Source organism: Cimex lectularius, unplaced genomic scaffold (genome assembly GCF_000648675.2).
Source record: "Cimex lectularius strain Harlan isolate CLEC.00 unplaced genomic scaffold, Clec_2.1 scaffold4, whole genome shotgun sequence".
Taxonomy (NCBI): domain Eukaryota; kingdom Metazoa; phylum Arthropoda; class Insecta; order Hemiptera; family Cimicidae; genus Cimex; species Cimex lectularius.
In genome coordinates this window covers 3536558-3552529 of record NW_019392723.1, presented here as the reverse complement: position 1 = coordinate 3552529, position 15972 = coordinate 3536558, and the positions used below count along the sequence as shown (strand labels likewise).

The window sequence follows — 15972 nt, the reverse complement described above, 5'->3', positions numbered from 1 at the left end:
CAATTACAGCAAGCTATAAAAACATGTTGTTACAATATCATGCCAGTAAACCTGAATAAAGTTATCTATTTAATTGGTTGAGAAATTAAAACCCAAGTGTGGCATAAATATTTCCTAATTTTGTATATTTCGGGCTCATTAGCCCATCCTCAGCAGCTCTAACGTATCATTCCTCAATCTGAGACTTCATACAACGGACTAATACAGAAGTGAGTACAACAGTGATAAACGCACAGTAAGGTACAACAAACATACAGTAATTACATAATATTTACAGTATTTTCACACGGGAAATACTTCTGCTTCCCTTAAAAATCGGAACAGGGGAACCATAAACCAAATCTCGTGCTAAAGGACTTTCTATACCGGACCTATATAAACTATACCATGGCTACTCGCCCCCTGTAGGGGGCCACGGCGAGGCACTCATCCTCCAAGTGTTATATATATTTCGCAGGGTGGGCGACCAAGACCTGAGAGGTTAAATCCCTGGGTAGGCTCGTACCCCATCCCTAAAAGGTCTCGGGACTTCGTTGGCTCACGTGTCCTACATAAATAAATCTCTTGGACTTGTTCACAAACCCCAAGATTTCGGACCATTTTATCTCGGAGAGTGATTTGGTAATGTTCGCTCCTTCAAAGATTTCAAATCAAATACCTATCACACTCTGTGAGGTAGCGCTTTGCCGTTTCTTCTTTTGTCTCGCAAAAACGGCAAAAGGGATCTGGTAGAATACCCATTGTGAAGAAAGGTGTCTTCTCAGTGGACAGTGGCCCGTCAGAATACCTATCAGCCGCCTAATTCCCTTTCTTGAGACAGAGACTAGCCTCCAAGTGTTACACACAAGCAATCTTTCTCTACTAACGGGACAATGCGAGTGGTTTGCTAAAAAACCAGATTTCCATGTGTCAATCGGGGCTATCCTCAAACTGGTAAGCATCCCTTCCTTCCTTATCAGAACTTTGGTGGTCCATCTCTTAATCGCGCTTGAGACGCAAGTGCTTCTTGGACAATCCTGCCCATTTACTCTGTGAATCCCAGTTTCGAATTGGCTCACAGTTTCTTGGTTGCGTAAGAGCCGAATAAAAAAGCTTCTTTCTCACTTTTGCTCAGTGAGGAATAGGTGACCTTCCCCTCTCTTTAATTATCTCCTTGCCTCGTACCACTCATTTCTTTTCTTTTTTAACTTCCAGGCCGAAGGAAAAACGAGGCAAAGTGGAGGTACCCTGATTAAAAATACAACTAACCACGGCAAAGGGAAATCTTATCGGTTCTATTTTAAAAGGTACACTAAGTGGTATTCTAAAAAACAACATGCATTAATACTAAAATAAATAACCAAAACATTAAAAAACGAGGCTTTTCTAACAGTAATTTGGTTGTTACCAACCATTTTGGTTTATCGCTGGATTCGCTTCGATTTTCGCTGTATAGTACTGTCAGAAGCATTTTGGCATTTGTATGGCCGTAAGTATTATTTTTTCTTTTTCTCTATTTTAAAGGCAAGAACCAACAAGGGTCATGGTTGCACTGAGACTTTTTTAAAAACGTAGAGGCGGATGCCTACCGGAGCCGGTTTCAGGCAAGCGAGGCTGGGCGGAAAACCAAGGAGGTGGCGGCCTCTTTTCTGACAAACATCTTCTTTTTCCTCTACAGATTTAGAAAAATATGAATGTATGCGCCACTATCCACATCCTTCATGCCCCGGTTCCCATTCTGTAAGAAACACGGAATAGCTTGCACGTATCCTCGCCCCAAGGATGTTCCGTTGAAGGAGAACTTTCAACGCCATTAGGATATGTATTCATTTGTGTATGCTTTCTTATAGACTGAGAAAAATGACTACCTTCAAAAAAGAAAAAAAAAACAAATATCGAATCAACGAAAATATACTGATTTTAATAACGTAACTTTAAATTTTAAGAATAATTAAAATATCCACTATTAACGTCAAAAAAATGGCAAAAAGGAGGGAAAACTCATAAGGTGGGGTTGATAGGAAATTGATGTCCGAGTGGATCGAGGTCACGATAGCTCAAGTGGTAGAGCAGCGGCGTATCTAGCCTAAGATCGTGGGTTCGAATCCCGCTCGTACCATTGACTTTTTTTCATCTCAACTAAAAACCTTAATTAATTAACGTCAATGTTGTCACCTAATTAAATAAGGAACTAACACTGCCTTGACAATATTTCTTTTCAAATGCGTGATATTACAATCTTTCGTTTTATTTGAACGAGACGTTAACTTATTCTATAAAGTATTCTAAATTGACTGACATATTCAAAAATCTATATTTTCCCCTTAATAATGGCTAACTAGAAGAATTTTTCATTTTGCACAATGTGTATTATTTCTGAAGTTCAGGTTATAAAATCGTTACCGTAACGCGTTGAGTGGCGTTGCATGTTCTCGCTTGTCACGAAGGCTTTTTTGTTTACAGGATAAATTTAAATCAATCCGGCTTTAGCGATTTTCAGTACAGTCAGATTTGAACAGCACTACTCTTGAAAATTCATTCGGGCACAAATTGGACAATTAGGGACTTGCGGTTGGCATATGGTTTAAAAATGTATGTAAATCAGTGAATGGTACACAAATTAACAAGAAACGGGAGGCAAAAATTACACGGACAGAATTACAGTTATTGATAAATGATCGTATAACAAAACTGGCTACTTTGGATACGACAGGAAATGTAGGACCTAAGAAAGAAGTAGGTAAATCTGTGCCTTTATTCCGATGATTTAGGAAAATGTGTCAAACTTCAGTAGGTCTTTCTACACCCAAACGCAACAAAAAGGTTTCCCTTGACCCCTGTCAGATTCTCAATAATAAGGATGATACATTTGGTCGTCTGTTTTTCGGTAAAACTTCAGTTACTCCATCAAAACTGCCATATCGTCACAACCATTTATCTTACAACAAATTGTAACACGTTATATTTCAATTAAGAAATCATTCCCTACTATGTTCTTTTTTTTCTATTTTGAAGTGTTTGAAGAAATAAGAAAGATAATTAGATTGGTATTTCGTTTCCAGGTTCTTCATGAAATTACAAATTGGGTATATTCGAGGGTTCTCAATAATATTCAAACTCCTGTATGGCCATCTTCATTGAGGAACTGCCAGTTTGATCTCTCGTCGTTGTCTTTGAAGGATCTTGCCAACAAGGATGTTGTCTGAAATGAATTTCCCTGTCTTTATAAATTTATCTCCTCAATAGCATTTTATGCTATAAGCACCGTGACTCCCATCGATCAACAGTGTTTTAATAATTTGCATAATTGACTACTGGTCTAGTCGGAATGTCAGATCTGGTATTAACGTTTCTGTTAATCTATCTGTTATGATAATGATTAAAAGTCAGTTATGTCCCTTTTTTTAATTTTGTTTTTGATATATTTGTATTAAGTCTTTGTTTTTCTTAATGCGGTTTTCCATGAATTTTACTATTTTTATAATGCAGACATTTTTCTATCATAATGATTACTTTTAGCCATGAACCAGCTATGAGGAAATGCACATTTGGAAATACTCCCCATTGCAGTAAATTCGATGTGGACATAGACTTTCTGAAATTATTATTGTTCATCACATCTGAATGTAACACAGCACTCTGGCTAATCATCGAATTCCTCAATTCTTCTCTTCCTCTTTCAAGTCCTCCCAATCCCATCCATCCCTCGGAAACAAAGTACAAATTTATTTAGAAATCGTGAGATGCGGTCTGTTGTGAAGTAGGTTTCAGAAAAACATTTTCTTTATCGTGCCAACGTTTCGATCTTTATTGAGATCATCTTCAGGGCCTGGGATTTACAAATATTGTTTACATATAACAATTACATTTTGGATGTGGAAAAGTGAATTTATACAATGCAAAATATTTTTTTTTATTATTATTATTTATTTAATATTGTTTTAAAACTTTTTTTAACTTCAAAATAGCTTTCAAAAATTATAAAACAATTCAAACACTTTTTTCCAAAATTAAAGATCCCACACCAATAAAAAATAAATCTGACGTAATCTACAAGATCAACTGTATAAACTGTCCGGCAACTTACATTGCAAAAAACCTAAGCAAAATCTTACAGCACTCGCTACCCACCATCTTGAATACCAACACAATTTCGACTTCAAAAATCCAAAAGTATTACACACAGAACAAAACAAACATAAACGTAATTTCATAGAAATGGTTTATATCAACAGAGATAAACACAGCATCAATTACAGAACAGATACATGTAAACTCAGTCGCAGCTACGCCAATATCATTTATCAAATTCAATACAGATAACATACCTATATCATCACATTACATTCCACACATCAAATATTTTTCACATAGTCTAATTTCCCAACAATTTAGCTTTCCTTTTCCTATTTATCCCTTTCTATATAATCCTGAAAGGATAATCTGGCCGAACCATTACCAACACATTTTGTCCCTTCGTCGGCTTTTTTCATCCCAAAGAAGCCGACGCCTTATACAAAAATGTCTTTTCTATACGACATCCTTCCCCACCCCCTTCAAAATCCAACGTACATAAACACAGAATAGCAAACTCTCACTGGCACTCTCGACACAACACGCAAGAATGGCACAATTACACAGAAGACAAACACTTTGAGTGAGTAGAAATACTTTGATTGAATATATACAAAATATATTTTGCATTGTAAAAATTCACTTTTCCACATCTAAAATGTAATTGTTATATGTAAACAATGTTTGTAAATCCCAGGCCCTGAAGATGATCTCAATAAAGATCGAAACGTTGGCACGATAAAGAAAATGTTTTTCTGAAACCTACATCACACCAGACCGCATCTCACGATTTCTAAATAAATATCGATTAACGGTCACTATTTTTTCACCACACATAAAGTACAAATATTCCGCCTCCCAGCTAAAAAGTTTCCAAGACACTACCTCATAACTCCCCAAATTCTTAGAAACATACTAAAAAGCTATAGCATACATCACAACCATTTTCAATGCCATAATCCGCGCAACATACTTCCCCATCCAGTGGAAACTTTTTCAAAACCCCAATTCCAAAACTAAAGAATTCCACCAGCGACACGTCTTCATACAGATCTATACGCCTTCTACCAATTCTATGGAAAATATTTGAACCCCTCCTTCTCAAAAGTTCAAGCCCCATATTCAATTCCCATAACACCATCCCCACCATCAATTTGAAATTTAAACCGTTCCACAGGAGTTAAGAGAGGAGCTTCGAAGGCCGCAACGGTTTAGGCGTTGATACGGCGCTCTTCTCTGTAAGTAAAGGTCCCGGGTTCGAATGCAGAGCCGCAGGATTATACTTACAAATGAGCTTTTTTCAAAAACATCGACACCTCGAGGGTCCATATAACCTCCCAGTTGAAATACCTTCGTAAAATATTATCTTTTTACTGAATTCGTGTTATCCAATTTTTTATTTGGATAATATGTAAAAACTTAAATAAAATTTGTTCTTTTGCTATAGGCTGATAATATTGAAATATTGAAAAAATGAAATAATTGAATTTACCTCGTTTATCTATCCTTGCATTCGACTTCTCATCAAACCTAATGTCGAATTCTTATCTGGAGACACTGGGGCCGTTAGTCTTTTAGTCATTTCTGTACACCAGAAAATAAATGTTGTATTCAAAATAGTACTTACACAAAAACAAGCACATAAGTCGAAGATTGAGACAAAAATTATAATTTACTCTATTAAACGCTTTTCTACTTACACTAAGACTATGCCGTGATTTTATAGTGAAACGTGAATAGTCTAAATTTTGGAGTACATTTATTAATAATTGAATTATTTTGTCAAAAATTTACGAATTACAATAATTATTAATTAATTACAAATTGATTAATATTAATTTCAAAGAACAAGACAAAGAACTTAAAGACAGATGCGGACTACTCAAACGCCTGCTATGACCCAAATCCGCAATGAGTACACGCAATAAATTAATATTATATATAACAATTAATTAAGGTTTTTTTTTAGTTGAGATAAAAACGTCAATGGCACGAACGGGATTCGAACCCACGATCTTCCGCTAGACACACCGCTGCTCTACCAACTATCGTGACTTCAATCCACTGGGACACCAACTTCCCATCTCAACCCCACCTTTTGGATTTTTCCTCCTTATTGCCATTTTTCAAATGTCGGGTAATCTATTTGATTCTCGGCGACAAATGAAACGGCCACGGAGAGCTTTAGTGAAGGTATACTTCATTTTAAACTTATTAAATTCACTAGTTTCGTGGTCCGCTTGACTAATTAATATATTATAATTAATAAAAGTTTTTAGTTGAGTTAAAAAAGTCAATGGCACGAGCGGGATTCGAACCCACGATCTTTGGCTAGATACGCCCCTGCTCTACTACTTGAGCTATTGTGACCTCGATCCACTCGGACACCAAAAATGGCAAAAAGGAGGGAAAATTCAAAAGGTGGGATTGAGATGGGAAGTTGGTGTCCGAGTGGATCGAGGTCACGATAGCTCAAGTGGTAGAGCAGCGGCGTATGAAGCCGAAGATCGTGGGTTCGAATCCCGCTCGTGCCATTGGCTTTTTTATCTCAACTACAAAAAAACCTTAATTAATTGTAAGATATTACTTGGTCAAGGGGACCACGAAACTAGTGAATTATATAAAACTTTAATTAGACCGATTTGGACCTACCGATTGAGCTGTTGCGTTCGGCCAAGCCATCCAATATCCAAAGAATACAATCCTATTTAGTCCAAAACTTTCTGTTGCATCCCTAACGCTCCCTTCCTAGTAACTAACTAAACCAATCACAAAGACCTAGACATTCCATTCGTAACAGACATGATCCAAACACGATTCCACAACTTCCACTCCAAGCTTTACTCTCACACCAATCCACTAACTCAAGACCTCTCTTCAACGTCCCACCCGCACAATCCGCCACGCCGCCTAAAAAGACAGCGGCCTCGTGACATCCTGACACAACTCTAAACCAATCAACCAGCCATCTTAAACACTAAGGGTTCCGTCAATGGCCGGCTCCCCTCTCTTATTGAGTTTGACAAGTTCTAGCCAGATCTTTTTTTCCATTATAATCGCAATGATAAATGTATTTTGTGTAGAATGCATTAAAATAATAATTATAAAAAGTTACCATTAAAAAAAAAGAAAAAACAATTTTCAATAGAATTGTGCAAGGATAATCTGAGAAACAAGATATTAAAAAACAGCTCTATGTTTTTCTGCTTTTCGTAGAAAAAAGACGCATAATAAGATCGTTCTCTGTGTTGGAAATTTATCCAGCTAGAATCCTACCGCGACAGAGCTAAAGAAGATTTGGAAGTCAGAAAATAGTGTAACGTCGAAAAAGTTTGGCGAAAAGCCTAAGGGGATTAGTCAAAAAGCATTAACTTTTCCCCTCAAACAACGGGGCTGAAATGGTGAATTGTTTTGAAAAGGACAAGAGCCTGTCGTCGCTCAGGTGCTCCAAAAAAAAATCTAGACTAAAGCGAAAATCGTTTACCTATGCGACTTGAAACGGTGAATAGTAAATGTTCTTAACAAATAGTAACGAGACTTAAATCATATTAATGGAAAGAGTAATGCCAAGACCTAAGAAGAGTTATCTGACTACAAGAACTGACTATTAAGTTGCAAGAAAACTGATTCGCTTGGCTTAAACTACGGCTATAATTGTTTAAATATTTATTATTGTTGCAAATTTTGGTTTAAAAATTGTTTTTCCTTCCGGGGCAAAATGAACTCCTGCATCGATCGGAGTGAAAACCCTCGAGCCGTTAAGTCTTACCTAACTCAAATTTAATTGAATAAAATGAAATGGCAACATAATGAAGTGTATAATTTTTATACGGAAAAGCAAACCAGAAATACAAAAGCTACCAGTCAAAAGTAGTCCAAAGCTACAATGATTTACAAAATAGCACCGACAAGCGTTTAAAGTTCATCGAAGTCCTCGCTGTTTTCTCTCTTTAAATTATTGTAAAAAAAATTTAAAAAAATATTCGCCTACAAAGATCAGCACGCAATCGACTCTCCTCTGTCTATAAAACCAAAAAATAAAAATACACAGGCAACATTAAAAATCCGACCACTATAGGTGACATGGTGCCAAAGGCCAAAACAGCAGAATAGGTAGACCCGGGTATTCCTAAAAGACGAAATTGACTTTCCATCGCACCGCAAACCACACAGAGTGATCTCATAATTACAAGATCACATTCAACATCAGCTACAGAAAGAGCAGGAGGCAGGAGTGTCAGAAAATATCTAATTTCTGACGGATATAATAATAATAATAATAATAATAATACGTCTGACGGATTTAACAAACATTATGAAGTTACAAATATCCTATCAATATAATTTCATTTATAAAAGCTTACCAGCTTTGAAAATCAAGAATTTAAAAGTTATAAGTTCAGTAACGCCACTTATAAAAAAATTATTTAAAAATTTAATAATTGCTTTTTATTTTTATTTAAGATTTTGGTAGAGAAGAGAAAGTTGGTGTAATGAGCGGGATTCGAACCCACGACCTTAGGCTCAATACACCGCTGCTCTAACCATTTAAGGTATCGTGAATTCAAGTGGTTAGAACAGCGGCGAATTGAGCAAATTCATTATAATTAAATCCTTTATATTTCGTGGTCCGATTGACCAAATAACTTCTTTTGATTAATTAATTTTTATGTAAGGTATTGGTTGAAATGAAAAAGTTAGTGCCACGAATTCGAATCCCGCTCGTGTCGCTACCTTTTTCATCTCAACGAAGACTTTTCATAAAAAGAATAATTAATTAAATTAATAAATATTGTCAGTTAGACCACTAAATTAATTTAATAATTGCAAAAATAGAAAATGGGTGAATATGGTACACCTTGGCCAAAACGTAGAACGAAATAAAAATGTGCATTCTGAATCGGCGTAATATCATAATTGCAAAAACGAATTAAAAAAACTCACATTTTACAACTCATAAAAATGCCGAAGTGTTTTTGATACCTTGTGTCAAAACCTCATTTAAACGAGCAAGTAATTCAAAATTACCGGATTTGTGTTGATTTGCTAATGATATCGCCTTTGTTATACCGAACAGAATGCACCTACATGTATGTAGAACATATGGTAATCTACTCGAATACAAGACTAAATAGCATGTGGAACAATGCTAATCTTAGTAGAATCAAATTACCGGTTTAGTACGGGCATCATATTAGAATATTTGATTGTGTTTGGCCTCCAATCAGACCTTTATTTGTTTTATTTCCCCCGTTAAACGACAGGGCTTTTGTCAGCTGCGAAATCTCCATTGGCAAAACAGGAATGAAATTTCTTCCCGACAGCCACAATATAGAGCTTTCCATATGGGTAAACGCTTGATAACTTTAATCTATAGATTTTAGACAAGAAAACTGATACCAATATAAACAAAAATTTTATCAAAATTTAATAAATTATTCTATTAATATAGATGAGTTTATTACGGTTTTCTTAAATAACTCAGCTATTGTTCACTAATTCTGAATGTTTGAAGCAAATAATTTCCACGTAACTGTTTGCTTTGGCTTTTCATTCGTCATGAGAAAGATTTTGTGAGATTCAATTTTGTGCGACTTAGAGTGATGAACCTGTTGTATGATAGTTCCAAATTATCCCTAACGGCCAAATTACGAATTGTTACAAGTTAAAGTTGTAACAAAACTGTACAAATTACTTTCATTCAAAACATATTTCTGCATTTCTGAGTGTGCTTTTTTTAGTCCTTTATTACTTACTTATTATTCATCCGCAAATTGTAAAAAGAATTGTTCGGATATGATGATCAGTGTTGTAGAAAAATGTATCAAACATTAAAAAGATACAACTGGTTTTTTTTCATATATTTTTCAAGATCATTTATGTGGGAGGGAGACGTCGGTGGCCGCAACGGTTTAGGCGTTGGTACGGCGCTCATCACAGTAAGGTACCGGGTTCGAAGGCAGGGCCGCTGGATTCGAACCCGACATACTTACAAATGGTCACACCGGCACCCCCATATAACTTCTGCTGTTGCGAAAAGTACTGACGAGTACAGAAATAATTATTTATAAACGTGTGGTTTTTAGTAACCGTTAGTTACTGATAATTTGGAGATCGTGAACTGCGGTCTGGTGTGACGTAGATTTTAGACATACTTACAAATGGGCTTTTCTTCAAAAACACCGGCACCCTGAGGGTCATATGACCTCTGCTGTTGTATCATTTATTGGTCAAAGATAAGGAAAAAATGTCAATTTTCGATACCATTTTCTACCTATTTGGTGTATTGCATCCAATTTTATTTTGGTTTATTTCTCCATGTATACTGCAAATTCCTATTTTTTGTATTATTTTTAAAGCATACTGCCGATTTTTAGAAAGGATAAAATCACTAATTAATAGAAACATACCAATACATACATTTGTAACATTATTTTACAACTTTCTTTCATTCAACAATATTTATTATTTACAATTAATTAAGGTTTTCAGTTGAGATAAAAAAGTCAATGGCACGAGCGGGATTCGAACCCACGATCTTCGGCTTGATACGCCGCTGCTCTACCACTTGAACTATCGTGACCTCGATCCACTCGGACACCAACTCCCCTCAACCACACCTTTTAAATTTTCCCTCCTTTTCGCCATTTTTGTAAGTTATTATTTGGTCAAGCGGACCACGAAATTAGTGAATTGAATATTTATTATTCGGTTCTTGGTAGTTTTTGAAAAAAAAATTCCTAGCTACAATCATTTGGGTATTAGTGGTCTCAAATGTGAGACATGAACCGTTTCAGGTACACGTTTGGATAAAAATATGCCAAAATTTTCAAAATACAATTTTTCAATCTCACTTTTCCAAAAATTCCCATTTAACGGTATCATTAGTAGGAAGTTATTTGCTTACATAGTATTTATATAAAAACACGACAGTTTAAACAACGCAAGGGAGACGCGAGTTGCAATTTAATCACGGCACAAACCAGAATATTTAATTCTCAACTTTCCTAAAATAATCCCTTAAGTGACATTGCCCCAATTGAAATGCATTGAATTAATTGTAGGTTGATGTTAATGCCAGAATCAAAAGTGAAGATTCATTAATAAGTGTCAATTATGGTGAAAAGGAGAAATTATCATTTAAATCATTCCCGAGCTGTTGGTCACTGTGTTCCTGCGTCCCCTTCTTCCATCCGACTGTTATAAATAATTAGATTAATTAATTTCCGGTTCGTTCGGTTTCAACCAGATTCACCTTTGAGTTTCAATCGGTTAAAGTATTCCTTATTAATTAGCAGTGTACAGAAGTCCATGTGTCAAGGTTTTTGGTAATAACAGTTTTTTCATCGTAGTCTTGACCGAATGTTATTATTTTTTGAACTGATAACCGAATGAACAATCCTATAATAAATTAATTTAAACAACGTTGAGTCCGAACTTTCAACTCAGTGCCTCGTGAGATAAGACAACAAGGATTGTTATCTTCTTTCTTAAGAAACAATGTAGCTTATAGTTCAATGGTTAAACATAACTAAGAAAAACTATAAATAATAATCTAGCGAAGGGAAGAAGGTAACGAGATAAAGGGATATTTGATTTCAGATATTATTTTTGCCCAAGGCCCTGCTTTAAAGCTCCCTACGACAAAGATAACGATGTTATCTATCCTTCTCTTATAACTGAATTAAGCTGTATTTTCACTTTAATCGTATTAAGCTGAAAGGGAAGAGGCTCCAGAGCCGGGAAACCTTAGCTCGGATTTTTCACGTTCAAGAAGCATCATCGAATATCAAGTGAAACCTATTGTTTATATATTGTAATTTACCTTAGTAAAATCTAGTGTTAAAACAAGGATATTGAGATATTTTTTATATGATTGTTTGATTAACAATAGCATTTGTAGCAATTCAATCATTTTCAGGTATAGCAATGAACGTTTGGACGGAAATTATTGCTCAGAGAGCTTTTACATTTTCTTCTTCAGCCTTGAATGTTTGACCCGTGGACCTGTGTTGCAATGTGTGTCGGAACGGAAGCTATGTACAAATCTAATCAGTAACCCAACCAGCTTGGGCTGTAGTGGTAGGTCTAGGACATCGGACACTATTCCTATGGTCGCGTATTCTATAGCTATTATTCGGCACACAAAATTGGTGTATATGGTGTGTTTGGGGGTAAGAATCAAGAGAAGGAAACTGATTGAGGATGTTGAACTTGGGGAAATTCGTTAGCCCATTTCTTGCCCAATGTTGCCTGGGAGCAACATAAAAATTTAGCAAAATTGCTAATGATTAGCCAACCCCTTGAGTTAGGAACACGTGCGGAGTTTTTCCTTTAATATTTTATCCCGCGTATGGACAACACTGATTTTTTTGCCGCTAATCTAAAATCTCCATCTTAGAATCTTCTATCTCCAGCAATACTACCACACCAGTGCACTTTGTATCAATTTTTATATTTGCCAAACATAACATGTTTCGTGTACAGTTGAATATATAACACTTTCTTGCCCATAATTGTTTCAGGGCAATGCCAAATTTAGCAATTTGGTTTATAGTTAGTAGGGTATCCCCGAAGGATTGCGGTGGCGCAGTGATGTTGATCTGTCCCTTGCATTGGCAACAGTGATTTATTTTATTTATTTTGTTTAAACTCTATATCACTAAACTCACAGGATTTCCTGCTAAGATTTTAACAAAAATGCTAATCTTCGACTTGCTCTAAGACAACATTATGCTATAAAAGATTAAGAAAATTTGTAAGGGATGTCTTTGTTATTCTTTATTTTTGAAGTAATAAAATTCTATTCGGTCTATTACACCTAATTTTGCTTCTATTTAGTTATCTAACTATACTGCGGTAGTCGAGTAGTTAGACGCTCGTAGAACCCGCGGTCGTGGGTTCGATTCCCACCGTCGCCCGTGGCCCTTTTTTCACGATACCCTCCCCCTTCAACTACATCAACAAACACTCAAACAGAAATGTAAAAAATCCAACAGCAAACCCCTTACCACAAACCAATTTTCTTACCAGCAAATTCACTAATTTCGTGGTCCGCTTGACCAATTAATATATTACAATTAATTAAGGTTTTTAGTTGAGATAAAAAAGTCAATGGCACGAGCGGGATTCGAACCCACGATCTTCGGCTTCATACGCCGCTGCTCTACCACTTGAGCTATCGTGACCTTACCAGCATAAGCTGCCGTTTTTCTTTTGTGTAAGTAAAAAGTAACAGCGAAACACCTTGTAAAAATACGTGATTTCGAACCAAACTGAAGAATAAAAATGTCTTTTAAACTAATCCTTCTCAGAATGTTTAAACAATAATGAATAAATAAACATGGGTTCAAAATACAAGACGGATAAAAGCGAATTATTCTAGCAAGGTAGCTTCCCACACAAAATACCTTACAAAATATTCGGTCGAGCTTGCTATAAAACAGTAAAACAATTACAAACAGGCAGTTAATAAAATATATTTTAGAATAAATGTCGTTATTAAGAGTTTTCTCATTAGTGGAGTTTCAAATGGATGTTTGAAAACTGAGCTTCTACCCCATGGTCTTTCACGCACCATAGATTTCACGAATTTCTTCGACTAACAAGTGCCGTAGGACCAACTCTGCTATTAAATCAACCCTTTATTCACATTCAAAAAATTTTTTTTTTAAATATTGTTGAGAAATTGGAAGAAAGAAGGCTTCTGGATTATTAAGAACAAAATTTTCTTCGCCATTTGTTTTTCAGTTTTAATGGCAATAGTTTATTCAAGATAATTGAATGGAGAGGTGGGGTTTTTATGGTAGGTATAATATATTCATTGGATGTACAATATATAACTAAAAATAAATAAATGAAATATAAATTTAAATTTTAAACGAAATTCTTGAAATTTCCCAATTGGCAGTTGACTATTTTAAATCAGGCCAAATATGAAATGCAGATGTGCAGAGCGTTGGTCTGTGTAATAAAATCTTTCGCATCGTTTGTGAAGGATGGAAAGGGGCAAACGCGGGGTTAGGTTTCGACTGGTGTTGATGAAATTAATCACAGGCCGGGCCTTGACTGCGTATCACGTGCGTCTAATTAATGCCAGTCACCCTCTGCTTGCCATGGCGCGTTTGAATGCTCGACTGCACCTTTTACCATGCCGTTCGTCCGGGGGTGAAACATGAAACATTGTCGCCGCCTTCTCGTCACTGATTCCTTCGCTTCTCCTTTTCTGGGTTATCACCGTTGAGGAGAATTTCGATTTTAGACAATGGGCGCGTTTACAGTGAAGGTGGATTCTATTCGGAAATGAATTCATGGAGAATGGTTTTCCCCGTCATTTCATTGTTGAAGAATTTAATTTATAAATATAAATCGAAAATCGCAAATGAACAAAAAATTATAAATCTTAACATACTTTGTGCCTATGATAATAGCCGGGCATGAAACCTAATTTTCTATATTAGAATGGACCACTTTTTCACTTACGGACTCTTTGGATGAAGGTATGGCCTTGAAGAAGAAGAAAATAAATTTAGTTGCTAATGCCAAGCTTTCGACCTATTTCATGGACATCATCAGGGCAAAACAACCTTAAACATGTCTACTGATTGACATATTTAAGTTTTTTTTACAAGCCATCTTAAATTTCGTTGAAGACCGATTCAGCCCCAACATTGCCAAGGATGTCACAGTGTAACCTAATCAGTTAGCAACTAAATTTTTCTTCTTCAAGGCCATAGCTTGGTCCAGCGTTTTGAAAATGAAGCCTAATGGCATCAAAACTATCAAACCTCTCTATATGGAGCCAGGAAATTAATTTTCTCACCTCTTGGTTATGTAGAAAAAATTGTTCTTAATCTAAATACTAAGCACTATGAATATAATAAACGGACAATAAAAATTATTACCTAAAACTATGGACCTAGAATTGATTTTCACAGAGCTCTCACTTTCTAGATTAAAAAAAGAATCAACAACCTAGGGTAAACCATTGACCATTTCAACCAACGCATTCTCGCTAATAAATACATTAATTTCAATATTCAACAACACAACCAAAGGAAACAAAAAGCGAAATGTTTGACAAGTATTTGACATACAGACATTTATCTGCATGCTATGGAAATTTGAATATAATCAACGATTATGAAACCTATTGACCTAAGAACTATTGGCCGAGAGTTGATTTTCTAAAAGCTTTCAGTTTCTACGCACAAAACAGAAACAACAACCAAAAATACTCTTAATACGCTCTCACCCAAAGCATTCACGCTAATACATAAATTCACTTTTAAATGACCCAAACGAATCTGTAAAATAAATATCTTTCAAGCATTTTATACAACACAGTAGTTGTATTCCCACTAGCTTCCTATATGGAGCCAAGAAAACAAACCCTTTAATTAATTAGGACACATCGACAATTATCTAATGTCATAGGGACTGTAATAAAAAAGGATGAAGCCTTATGTCATAAAATTTACGTGGCACTATATGAAGCGAAGAAATGACACCCTTTAGTTAAATTGATACATTGACCTTTATTATTACATAGGTATATTAATATAATCCATTGGCATGAAACATTATGTCCTAAAAACTATCGACCTAGAGTTTATTTTCAAAAAGCACTTAGTTTCTACCCACAAAACAGAAACAACAATGTAATGTACTCAATAATCCACAATATGCCATCTAGCTACACATTCACGCTAATAAATACATTCAATATGGGTTTACGCAAAAGGAAACAAAAAACGAGATGTTTACATAGTAAACTGTCAACACAGCCCAGTTTTCTGCAAAAATCTCACATGCAATTCTTATGTCGGATGGACTACACTATTCGCTCAGTATATTGGAGCCTAAAAAAGGCACCTTTTAATTAAGTGACCAATATCTACATGCTCATAGTTTTCGCCC

General features: G+C 35.6%; 2 non-coding genes across 2 annotated transcripts; one reads left to right on the top strand and one right to left on the bottom strand.

Annotated features, from left to right (window-relative positions):
* The first annotated feature begins 6514 nt into the window (after positions 1-6514).
* Positions 6515-6587, top strand: Trnah-aug. The gene has a single exon. It is a non-coding gene; the product is annotated as a tRNA-His (tRNA).
* A 6581-nt stretch (positions 6588-13168) lies between these two features.
* Trnah-aug lies at positions 13169-13241 on the bottom strand. Its single transcript has one exon. It is a non-coding gene; the product is annotated as a tRNA-His (tRNA).
* Positions 13242-15972: the final 2731 nt, after the last annotated feature.